The sequence below is a fragment of the Ambystoma mexicanum genome (genome assembly GCF_040938575.1).
Source record: "Ambystoma mexicanum isolate Mex_15411 chromosome 12 unlocalized genomic scaffold, UKY_AmexF1_1 Mex_chr12_unloc.1, whole genome shotgun sequence".
NCBI lineage: Eukaryota > Metazoa > Chordata > Amphibia > Caudata > Ambystomatidae > Ambystoma > Ambystoma mexicanum.
Genome location: NW_027182322.1, coordinates 4,773,912 through 4,783,826, shown reverse-complemented (window position 1 = coordinate 4,783,826; position 9,915 = coordinate 4,773,912). Strand labels below are relative to the sequence as shown.

The following is a 9,915-nucleotide window of genomic DNA, read 5'->3' as shown; positions in this document are numbered from 1 at the left end:
TAGAAAGACCACAAGTCCACAGATTTGCCTGTTTATTTAAACATCTGTATTATCATCAGCGTGTGACTGTAAAGGCGGGACTTTGCGCTCTCTGTAACGCGCTCCATTGGCAACATCATTTAAATGTCGTTGGTTCAATCCCTCGCGGATGTTGTTTTTATTCCCATTTGTAACTGGGAAATACTGTCGCTGCAATACATATGTCTTAATCAAACTAGTGGTTATTGACGTAAATGGCAGTGTTATAATGTTTCATGTACTGCAAATGTCACCACATAATGCGCTCTTAATTAGATTTGGTTGAAATACATTACAGTCACCCGATGAAAAAGTGTGCAAAGAGCATTAAAGAAACAAAAGGTTCATAACAGTAACAGGACATATCGAATTGTTTCAGTCCTCCACAGAGATTGCCAATGTATTAATGGAAATTCTAAAATATCTGCCCAACTGCCGTGACATTGCCTCACCGCAATGCCGTGACTCGGATTCGAACCGAGGTTGCTGCGGCCACAACGCAGAGTACTAACCACTATACGATCACAGCGAGCTACTTGGGCTGCTACAATGTGACGTTCCACCTCTATCATAAGCTGTACTCCATCTGTGATGTCATGACTCATGTTTGAATTAAAGGTTGGTTGTGATGTTATCCATGAGAATAAGTGGACACCTGATCCCCAGTCACTTATTTAAGATCTCAATAATCAAGTCAGAATCCAAATGAAAGTCATCAAAGTGGAGCCAATTAGAAATAATATAGTTACACAAACCTGGCAATGGTGCGGCAGCCAGGGCCGATAATGGCCCGCCAGCCTGAGAGCAGGAAAGTGTGAGAGCAGTGATGGTCTTGTGAGAGTTTACAGCTGTTATTGACCCTCTCCCCTTCCATTGCAGAGTTTTCTCCCTATAAGAAGTGCATAGGCTCCCTCCGGGGTGCTAATAGTAAATTTATTTTTTTGCGCAGGAGAAGTGCTCTTCGCCAATTGCACGTGCCAAATCACCCGAAGGCCACCACCATAAAATTCAGGCATTCATGTTCATGCGTCCTCCATGTTATGTCCTTATAAAGGGATGCATGTTCATGATGACTCCATGTCACACCTGCATACAAGGATGCATGTTCATGCCGCCTCGTTCTCTTGGCTTCATACAGGGATTTTATCTTCTCCCTGTCTCACCCTCATGCAGGGATGCATGACCAATGCTCCTTCCCTTCTCGCCTGCATACATGGATGCACGTTCATGTCTCCTCGTTCTCTCGGCTTCATACGGGGATTTTATCTCCTCCCTGTCTCACCCTCGGGAAGGGATGCATGACCAATGCTCCTTCCCGTCTCGCCCGCATACATGGATGCACGTTCACGCCTCCTCCTTCTCTCGGCTTCATACGGGGATCATATCTCCTCCCTGTCTCACCCTCATGAGGGGATGCATGACCAATGCTCCTTCCCTTCTCGCCTGCATACATGGATGCACGTTCACGCCTCCTCCTTCTCTCGGCTTCATACGGGGATCATATCTCCTCCCTGTCTCACCCTCATGCAGGGATGCATGACCAATGCTCCTTCCTGTCTCGCCCGCATACATGGATGCACGTTCACGCCTCCTCCTTCTCTCGGCTTCATACGGGGATCATATCTCCTCCCTGTCTCACCCTCATGCAGGGATGCATGACCAATGCTCCTTCCCTTCTCGCCTGCATACATGGATGCACGTTCACGCCTCCTCCTTTTCTCGGCTTCATACAGGGATCATATCTCCTCAATGTCTCACCCTCACTTCCAACATGTGTAACTTCTTGTTCTCTTTGACGTCTGGGGCATGGGTGGCTACTGCACAGCTCTAGATGTCGCCCACCTGCAAGGTGCTATGGAAAGCACTTTTCCACATTGGACGTGCTATATTAACACCCTCTACCCAAATACATCCCCAAATACAATAAAAATAAAGAAATATATGTGCTTCCATAATGTCTACCTTCTAATGTTTCATATGTGTAAGCACATTGTCCTCCTCCTGACCACATTCTAAAACTATGTGCAAATTGTTCCTTCCATAAACTGTCACTTCCTTGGCCCTTTATTTATAATGACTGTTATACTCTCTCTCTTTCCGCCACAGTATAAAAATGCCTAGCACACCTCATGATTGGACTAAGAAATTCCTGTCATTTAGTTGGAAATGATTTTCCCATTATCCCCAAAAACTCCTCACTGTGTCTAAGAACGCTTTTTTTCACAGGACAATACAGATCAGATTGACTTGAAAGGTCCTTTCACGCGACTACAGAATGCCTCTCATTCCACTAAAAGATACGCCAGTGCCTACAATAGCCTAGGACTAGACTATGAGTCCCAATGTAGAAAGACCACAAGTCCACAGATATGCCTGTTTATTTAAACATCTGTATTATCATCAGCGTGTGACTGTAAAGGCGGGACTTTGCGCTCTCTGTAACGCGCTCCATTGGCAACATCAGTTAAATGTCGTTGGTTCAATCCCTCGCGGATGTTGTTTTTATTCCCATTTGTAACTGGGAAATACTGTCGCTGCAATACATATGTCTTAATCAAGCTAGTGGTTATTGACGTAAATGGCAGTGTTATAATGTTTCATGTACTGCAAATGTCACCATATAATGCGCTCTTAATTAGATTTGGTTGAAATACATTACAGTCACCCGATGAAAAAGTGTGCAAAGAGCATTAAAGAAACAAAAGGTTCATAACAGTAACAGGACATATCGAATTGTTTCAGTCCTCCACAGAGATTGCCAATGTGTTAATGGAAATTCTAAAATATCTGCCCAACTGCCGTGACATTGCCTCTGCTGCGGCCACAACGCAGAGTACTAACCACTATACGATCACGGCGAGCTACTTGGGCTGCTACAATGTGACGTTCCACCTCTATCATAAGCTGTACTCCATCTGTGATGTCATGACTCATGTTTGAATTAAAGGTTGGTTGTGATGTTATACATGAGAATAAGTGGACACCTGATCCCCAGTCACTTATTTAAGATCTCAATAATCAAGTCAGAATCCAAATGAAAGTCATCAAAGTGGAGCCAATTAGAAATAATATAGTTACACAAACCTGGCAATGGTGCGGCAGCCAGGGCCGATAATGGCCCGCCAGCCTGAGAGCAGGAAAGTGTGAGAGCAGTGATGGTCTTGTGAGAGTTTACAGCTGTTATTGACCCTGCCCCCTTCCATTGCAGAGTTTTCTCCCTATAAGAAGTGCAGAGGCTCCCTCCGGGGTGCTAATAGTAAATTTATTTTTTTGCACAGGAGAAGTGCTCTTTGCCAATTGCACGTGCCAAATCACCCGAAGGCCACCACCATAAAATTCAGGCATTCATGTTCATGCGTCCTCCATGTTATGTCCTTATAAAGGGATGCATGTTCATGATGACTCCATGTCACACCTGCATACAAGGATGCATGTTCATGCCGCCTCGTTCTCTTGGCTTCATAAAGGGATTTTATCTCCTCCCTGTCTCACCCTCATGCAGGGATGCATGACCAATGCTCCTTCCCTTCTCGCCCGCATACATGTATGCACGTTCATGTCTTCTCGTTCTCTCGGCTTCATACGGGGATTTTATCTCCTCCCTGTCTCACCCTCAGGAAGGGATGCATGACCAATGCTCCTTCCCGTCTCACCCGCATACATGGATGCACGTTCACGCCTCCTCCTTCTCTCGGCTTCATACGGGGATCATATCTCCTCCCTGTCTCACCCTCATGCAGGGATGCATGACCAATGCTCCTTCCTGTCTCGCCCGCATACATGGATGCACGTTCACGCCTCCTCCTTCTCTCGGCTTCATACGGGGATCATATCTCCTCCCTGTCTCACCCTCATGCAGGGATGCATGACCAATGCTCCTTCCCTTCTCGCCTGCATACATGGATGCACGTTCACGCCTCCTCCTTCTCTCGGCTTCATACGGGGATCATATCTCCTCCCTGTCTCACCCTCATGCAGGGATGCATGACCAACGCTCCTTCCTGTCTCGCCCGCATACATGGATGCACGTTCACGCCTCCTCCTTCTCTTGGCTTCATACGGGGATCATATCTCCTCCCTGTCTCACCCTCATGCAGGGATGCATGACCAATGCTCCTTCCCTTCTCGCCTGCATACATGGATGCACGTTCACGCCTCCTCCTTCTCTCGGCTTCATACGGGGATCATATCCCCTCAATGTCTCACCCTCACTTCCAACATGTGTAATTTCTTGTTCTCTTTGACGTCTGGGGCATGGGTGGCTACTGCACAGCTCTAGATGTCGCCCACCTGCAAGGTGCTATGGAAAGCACTTTTCCACATTGGACGTGCTATATTAACCCCCTCTCCCCAAATACAATAAAAATAAAGAAATATATGTGCTTCCATAATGTCTACCTTCTAATGTTTCATATGTGTAAGCACATTGTCCTCCTCCTGACCACATTCTAAAACTATGTGCAAATTGTTCCTTCCATAAACTGTCACTTCCTTGGCCCTTTATTTATAATGACTGTTATACTCTCTCTCTTTCCGCCACAGTATAAAAAAGCCTAGCACACCTCATGATTGGACTAAGAAATTCCTGTCATTTAGTTGGAAATGATTTTCCCATTATCCCCAAAAACTCCTCACTGTGTCTAAGAACGCTTTTTTTCACAGGACAATACAGATCAGATTGACTTGAAAGGTCCTTTCACGCGACTACAGAATGCCTCTCATTCCACTAAAAGATACGCCAGTGCCTACAATAGCCTAGGACTAGACTATGAGTCCCAATGTAGAAAGACGACAAGTCCACAGATATGCCTGTTTATTTAAACATCTGTATTATCATCAGCGTGTGACTGTAAAGGCGGGACCTCGCGCTCTCTGCAACGCGCTCCATTGGCAACATCAGTTAAATGTCGTTGGTTCAATCCCTCGCGGATGTTGTTTTTATTCCCATTTGTAACTGGGAAATACTGTCGCTGAAATACATATGTCTTAATCAAGCTAGTGGTTATTGACGTAAATGGCAGTGTTATAATGTTTCATGTACTGCAAATGTCACCACATAATGCGCTCTTAATTAGATTTGGTTGAAATACATTACAGTCACCCGATGAAAAAGTGTGCAAAGAGCATTAAAGAAACAAAAGGTTCATAACAGTAACAGGACATATCGAATTGTTTCAGTCCTCCACAGAGATTGCCAATGTATTAATGGAAATTCTAAAATATCTGCCCAACTGCCGTGACATTGCCTCACCGCAATGCCGTGACTCGGATCCGAACCGAGGTTGCTGCGGCCACAACACAGAGTACTAACCACTATACGATCACGGCGAGCTACTTGGGCAGCTACAATGTGATGTTCCACCTCTATCATAAGCTGTACTCCATCTGTGATGTCATGACTCATGTTTGAATTAAAGGTTGGTTGTGATGTTATCCATGAGAATAAGTGGACACCTGATCCCCAGTCACTTATTTAAGATCTCAATAATCAAGTCAGAATCCAAATGAAAGTCATCAAAGTGGAGCCAATTAGAAATAATATAGTTACACAAACCTGGCAATGGTGCAGCAGCCAGGGCCGATAATGGCCCGCCAGCCTGAGAGCAGGAAAGTGTGAGAGCAGTGATGGTCTTGTGAGAGTTTACAGCTGTTATTGAACCTTTCCCCTTCCATTGCAGAGTTTTCTCCCTATAAGAAGTGCAGAGGCTCCCTCCGGGGTGCTAATAGTACATTTATTTTTTTGCGCAGGAGAAGTGCTCTTCACCAATTGCACGTGCCAAATCACCCGAAGGCCACCACCATAAAATTCAGGCATTCATGTTCATGCGTCCTCCATGTTATGTCCTTATAAAGGGATGCATGTTCATGATGACTCCATGTCACACCTGCATACAAGGATGCATGTTCATGCCGCCTCGTTCTCTTGGCTTCATAAAGGGATTTTATCTCCTCCCTGTCTCACCCTCATGCAGGGATGCATGACCAATGCTCCTTCCCTTCTCGCCCGCATACATGGATGCACGTTCATGTCTTCTCGTTCTCTCGGCTTCATACGGGGATTTTATCTCCTCCCTGTCTCACCCTCAGGAAGGGATGCATGACCAATGCTCCTTCCCGTCTCGCCCGCATACATGGATGCATGTTCACGCCTCCTCCTTCTCTCGGCTTCATACGGGGATCATATCTCCTCCCTGTCTCACCCACATGCAGGGATGCATGACCAATGCTCCTTCCTTTCTCGCCCGCATACATGGATGCACGTTCACGCCTCCTCCTTCTCTCGGCTTCATACGGGGATCATATCTCCTCCCTGTCTCACCCTCATGCAGGGATGCATGACCAATGCTCCTTCCCTTCTCGCCTGCATACATGGATGCACGTTCACGCCTCCTCCTTCTCTCGGCTTTATACGGGGATCATATCTCCTCCCTGTCTCACCCTTATGCAGGGATGCATGACCAACGCTCCTTCCTGTCTCGCCCGCATACATGGATGCACGTTCAAGCCTCCGCCTTCTCTCGGCTTCATACGGGGATCATATCTCCTCCCTGTCTCACCCTCATGCAGGGATGCATGACCAATGCTCCTTCCCTTCTCGCCTGCATACATGGATGCACGTTCAAGCCTCCTCCTTCTCTCGGCTTCATACGGGGATCATATCTCCTCAATGTCTCACCCTCACTTCCAACATGTGTAACTTCTTGTTCTCTTTGACGTCTGGGGCATGGGTGGCTACTGCACAGATCTAGATGTCGCCCACCTGCAAGTTGCTATGGAAAGCACTTTTCCACATTGGACGTGCTATATTAACCCCCTCTCCCCAAATACAATAAAAATAAAGAAATATATGTGCTTCCATAATGTCTACCTTCTAATGTTTCATATGTGTAAGCACATTGTCCTCCTCCTGACCACATTCTAAAACTATGTGCAAATTGTTCCTTCCATAAACTGTCACTTCCTTGGCCCTTTATTTATAATGACTGTTATACTCTCTCTCTTTCCGCCACAGTATAAAAAAGCCTAGCACACCTCATGATTGGACTAAGAAATTCCTGTCATTTAGTTGGAAATGATTTTCCCATTATCCCCAAAAACTCCTCACTGTGTCTAAGAACGCTTTTTTTCACAGGACAATACAGATCAGATTGACTTGAAAGGTCCTTTCACGCGACTACAGAATGCCTCTCATTCCACTAAAAGATACGCCAGTGCCTACAATATCCTAGGACTAGACTATGAGTCCCAATGTAGAAAGACCACAAGTCCACAGATATGCCTGTTTATTTAAACATCTGTATTATCATCAGCGTGTGACTGTAAAGGCGGGACCTCGCGCTCTCTGTAACGCGCTCAATTGGCAACATCAGTTAAATGTCGTTGGTTCAATCCCTCGCGGATGTTGTTTTTATTCCCATTTGTAACTGGGAAATACTGTCGCTGCAATACATATGTCTTAATCAAGCTAGTGGTTATTGACGTAAATGGCAGTGTTATAATGTTTCATGTACTGCAAATGTCACCACATAATGCGCTCTTAATTAGATTTGGTTGAAATACATTACAGTCACCCGATGAAAAAGTGTGCAAAGAGCATTAAAGAAACAAAAGGTTCATAACAGTAACAGGACATATCGAATTGTTTCAGTCCTCCACAGAGATTGCCAATGTATTAATGGAAATTCTAAAATATCTGCCCAACTGCCATGACATTGCCTCACCGCAATGCCGTGACTCGGAATCGAACCGAGGTTGCTGCGGCCACAACGCAGAGTACTAACCACTATACGATCACGGCGAGCTACTTGGGCTGCTACAATGTGACGTTCCACCTCTATCATAAGCTGTACTCCATCTGTGATGTCATGACTCATGTTTGAATTAAAGGTTGGTTGTGATGTTATCCATGAGAATAAGTGGACACCTGATCCCCAGTCACTTATTTAAGATCTCAATAATCAAGTCAGAATCCAAATGAAAGTCATCAAAGTGGAACCAATTAGAAATAATATAGTTACACAAACCTGGCAATGGTGCGGCAGCCAGGGCCGATAATGGCCCGCAGCCTGAGAGCAGGAAAGTGTGAGAGCAGTGATGGTCTTGTGAGAGTTTACAGCTGTTATTGACCCTGTCCCCTTCCATTGCAGAGTTTTCTCCCTATAAGAAGTGCAGAGGCTCCCTCCGGGGTGCTAATAGTAAATTTATTTTTTTGCACAGGAGAAGTGCTCTTTGCCAATTGCACGTGCCAAATCACCCGAATGCCACCACCATAAAATTCAGGCATTCATGTTCATGCGTCCTCCATGTTATGTCCTTATAAAGGGATGCATGTTCATGATGACTCCATGTCACACCTGCATACAAGGATGCATGTTCATGCCGCCTCGTTCTCTTGGCTTCATACATGGATTTTATCTTCTCCCTGTCTCACCCTCATGCAGGGATGCATGACCAATGCTCCTTCCCTTCTCGCCCGCATACATGGATGCACGTTCATGTCTCCTCGTTCTCTCGGCTTCATACGGGGATTTTATCTCCTCCCTGTCTCACCCTCGGGAAGGGATGCATGACCAATGCTCCTTCCCGTCTCGCCCGCATACATGGATGCACGTTCACGCCTCCTCCTTCTCTCGGCTTCATACAGGGATCATATCTCCTCCCTGTCTCACCCTCATGCAGGGATGCATGACCAATGCTCCTTCCCTTCTCGCCTGCATACATGGATGCACGTTCACGCCTCCTCCTTCTCTCGGCTTCATACGGGGATCATATCTCCTCCCTGTCTCACCCTCATGCAGGGATGCATGACCAATGCTCCTTCCTGTCTCGCCCGCATACATGGATGCACGTTCACGCCTCCTCCTTCTCTCGGCTTCATACGGGGATCATATCTCCTCCCTGTCTCACCCTCATGCAGGGATGCATGACCAATGCTCCTTCCCTTCTCGCCTGCATACATGGATGCACGTTCACGCCTCCTCCTTTTCTCGGCTTCATACGGGGATCATATCTCCTCAATGTCTCACCCTCACTTCCAACATATGTAACTTCTTGTTCTCTTTGACGTCTGGGGCATGGGTGGCTACTGCACAGCTCTAGATGTCGCCCACCTGCAAGGTGCTATGGAAAGCACTTTTCCACATTGGACGTGCTATATTAACCCCCTCTCCCCAAATACAATAAAAATAAAGAAATATATGTGCTTCCATAATGTCTACCTTCTAATGTTTCATATGTGTAAGCACATTGTCCTCCTCCTGACCACATTCTAAAACTATGTGCAAATTGTTCCTTCTATAAACTGTCACTTCCTTGGCCCTTTATTTATAATGACTGTTATACTCTCTCTCTTTCCGCCACAGTATTAAAATGCCTAGCACACCTCATGATTGGAATAAGAAATTCCTGTCATTTAGTTGGAAATGATTTTCCCATTATCCCCAAAAACTCCTCACTGTGTCTAAGAACGCTTTTTTTCACAGGACAATACAGATCAGATTGACTTGAAAGGTCCTTTCACGCGACTACAGAATGCCTCTCATTCCACTAAAAGATACGCCAGTGCCTACAATAGCCTAGGACTAGACTATGAGTCCCAATGTAGAAAGACCACAAGTCCACAGATTTGCCTGTTTATTTAAACATCTGTATTATCATCAGCGTGTGACTGTAAAGGCGGGACTTTGCGCTCTCTGTAACGCGCTCCATTGGCAACATCATTTAAATGTCGTTGGTTCAATCCCTCGCGGATGTTGTTTTTATTCCCATTTGTAACTGGGAAATACTGTCGCTGCAATACATATGTCTTAATCAAACTAGTGGTTATTGACGTAAATGGCAGTGTTATAATGTTTCATGTACTGCAAATGTCACCACATAATGCGCTCTTAATTAGAT

The 9,915-nt window shown here is 45.7% G+C and overlaps 2 non-coding genes across 2 annotated transcripts; both read right to left on the bottom strand.

Moving 5' to 3' along the window:
• Positions 1 to 475: 475 nt before the first annotated feature.
• On the bottom strand, positions 476 to 547 carry TRNAH-GUG (transfer RNA histidin (anticodon GUG)). The gene has a single exon. It is a non-coding gene; the product is annotated as a tRNA-His (tRNA).
• A 7,197-nt stretch (positions 548 to 7,744) lies between these two features.
• On the bottom strand, positions 7,745 to 7,816 carry TRNAH-GUG (transfer RNA histidin (anticodon GUG)). The gene has a single exon. It is a non-coding gene; the product is annotated as a tRNA-His (tRNA).
• Positions 7,817 to 9,915: the final 2,099 nt, after the last annotated feature.